The sequence below is a fragment of the Amblyomma maculatum genome, chromosome 9 (assembly GCF_055883805.1).
Source record: "Amblyomma maculatum isolate TAMU_Amacu chromosome 9, ASM5588380v1, whole genome shotgun sequence".
In the NCBI taxonomy this organism is placed as follows: domain Eukaryota; kingdom Metazoa; phylum Arthropoda; class Arachnida; order Ixodida; family Ixodidae; genus Amblyomma; species Amblyomma maculatum.
The window spans coordinates 109,090,738-109,093,469 of NC_139352.1; the positions used below are offsets into that span (position 1 = coordinate 109,090,738).

The 2,732-nt window shown below is 44.4% G+C and overlaps 1 non-coding gene across 1 annotated transcript; it reads right to left on the bottom strand.

Moving 5' to 3' along the window:
- Positions 1-1,621: 1,621 nt before the first annotated feature.
- Positions 1,622-1,694, bottom strand: TRNAA-CGC (transfer RNA alanine (anticodon CGC)). The gene has a single exon. It is a non-coding gene; the product is annotated as a tRNA-Ala (tRNA).
- Between the last annotated feature and the right edge of the window lie 1,038 nt (positions 1,695-2,732).

The window sequence follows — 2,732 nt, forward strand, 5'->3', positions numbered from 1 at the left end:
ACGCTATACGTTACGATTCATACGCATATTTTTAAAAGAACGTTTTCCTTATGGATACAGAGCAACTACAACAAAACTGAGTGGTAACACTGGAATGGTAACTATAGCAAGGAATTAAATAGAATTTCCATCTATAAACAACCACATATCTCCAAACTACGCACCTTGTCTGAATTAAATGCTCTAGCGTCATCTTCTCTATGCGCCCTATTTTCCTCTTATGATCCGCGTCTGTTAATCTACGGGCACAAGTATAAATATAAATACGAATTCCGTCCATGGTCGCCAAAGGTATATAACAAGAATGTCGAGCCGCCTTTTTAAACAATTAAAGCTGCTCAGATAAGAAAGTCGAGTATTGCGTCCCTTGGCATAATCAGCTGCATTTTGTTTATCATGGTTGCATTGCGTCCTTTGTATTTAAAAAAAATATGTATATATAATACATGACCTAGGACGAGTGCATATGACTCAACATTTGCCGCTATTTCCTATGTCATTTAAACATTACATTGCTTATGCAAATGCGTTATTGGAGCATATGGGATCTTTATTTATTTCCTTACAAAAGGCAGGGAGCTGTGGGATAGACATAAAACCGCATTGTATTCAAATACTGTATCGGCTTTGTGTATCATCCCCCAGCGTCACGTAGAACGTGACGCTGGCGGTAACGTGTGTTAAATATGTGGGGTCTCGGTTATGGCAGTTTTGAAGTCATAGGTAGCGTAAGAGGGTTCTAGCACGGCTTTCGCCCTCGCTCTTGATCACGTTGTACGTGACGCTGGCGGTAACACAGGACGTTCCACGTCTGCCGCTATGGTTGAGGGTGGCGGTGGTGAACCCTCTCAAGGTTCGTATACCGAAAACATTAATACCCAAGAAAGTAGCAGGCGTGACAGCGGCTGATGTAGCTCAGTTGGAAGAGCACCGGACGCGATATTCGGAGGTCGTGGGTTTGGTTCCCAAAATCGGCACGTTGTTTTTTCTTCTACATTATGTTTATTGATATTTCCCCTAAACAGATTACATTACTAATTTATGTGATTATTGAAGTAAAAATAAAAAAAGACGACTGTTGGCTTCTTTCTTTCACGCATATAACGAGCACCCTTATACCCTATTTATATATATATATATCTGGGGTGGCGCAGTGGTTACGGCGCTCGACTAGTGGCGGCGGCAGCTTTTCGGTGGAGGCGAAAAGCAATGCACCTGTTTGCTGTGCGTTGTCAGTGCACGTTAAAAAACACCAGGTGATCGAAATTGCCGGCGTCCTCCACTACGGTGTCTTTCATAGACTGAGTCGCTTTGGGACGTTAAACCCCTCAAACCAACACACACGCACACACACACACACACACACACACATATATATTTATATATATATAAATATATATATATATATATGTATATATATATATATATATATATATATATATATATATATATATACACATATATATGAAGGAAAGAAGCCAACAGTCGGCGAGGCTAAGGAAAGCGTTGGGGATGGTACTGTATGTCTTTTTTTTATGTTTACTTGGGTAATCACAGAAATTAGTAATGTAATCAGTTTAGAGGAAAGATAATTAGACACAAAATAGAAGAAAAAACTACGTGCCGATGGTGGGATCCGAATCCACGACCTCCGAATAGCGCGTCCGGTGCTCTTCCAACTGAGCTACATCGGCCGCTGTCCCCCCCTGCTACTTTCTTGGGTATTTATGTTTTCTGTATACGAACCTTGAGAGTGTTCACTAGCGCCACCCTAAGCCATAGCGGCGGACGTGGGACGTCCTTTTTTACCGCCAGCGTCACGTAGAACGTGATCAAGAGCGAGGGCGAAAGCTGTGCTAGAACCCTCTTACGCTACCTATGGCTTCAAGACTGCCAGAACCGAGACCCCCGTAAGGTACAAGCAGATCAATCAAGGGGAAATGAGGGTGCTCGTTATAATACATGAAGGAAAGAAGCCAACAGTCGGCGAGGCCAAGGAAAGCATTGGGGATGGTACTTTGTCTTTTTTTTTAATGTTTACTTGTTTAATCACAGAAATTAGTAATGTAATCTCTTTAGGGGACGCAGGCCTGGGGACGCAGGCCATAAGAACTAGGACACCACACTAATCTTCATTGCATATGCGTTTAATACCGCTACGCATGAGATGACTGCAGGTAGAGCCATTCTTCCTGCTGCATGCCAGACCACTAGGCTACTCCCTGGATACCATCTTTCCCTTCTCAAGCTGTGCAGAACCCGGCTAATACCCTCTGCTTCGTCGAAGGAGCTCCGAGAATCGTCCGCTTACATTCTGGTGCTTCGCAGGAACGCTCCAAAGAACGTGTCACCGGCATATCACATACTCTATAGGTGATTGAGTGTGGCAAAGGCGTCCAATTCGGCAGCGCGGCCTACATAAAAATCTCCTGGGCCATGTCATGCCAGAGCGAACTGGCCATAAATTGTTTCCGCACGTCCACGCGTTCAGAGATGGCCGTCGGAGAGCAAAGTGTGGTTTCTTTGAAAATGCGACAGCGGACCGGTGCCTTGTAATCGAGGACATCAGAACAAAGAAGAACGGACCCTTATCTTCTCGGCGTAGAGAGGCGCGTCTTCGACAAGATATATAAAGTTGAGCGCTTTTGTTGAGAGAGTCCTTTGATCCTCCCCATCACTCCTCTAAACAATGGACCAGGACGAGGGGGGGAGTGGGGGCGGGCAATAGTAGC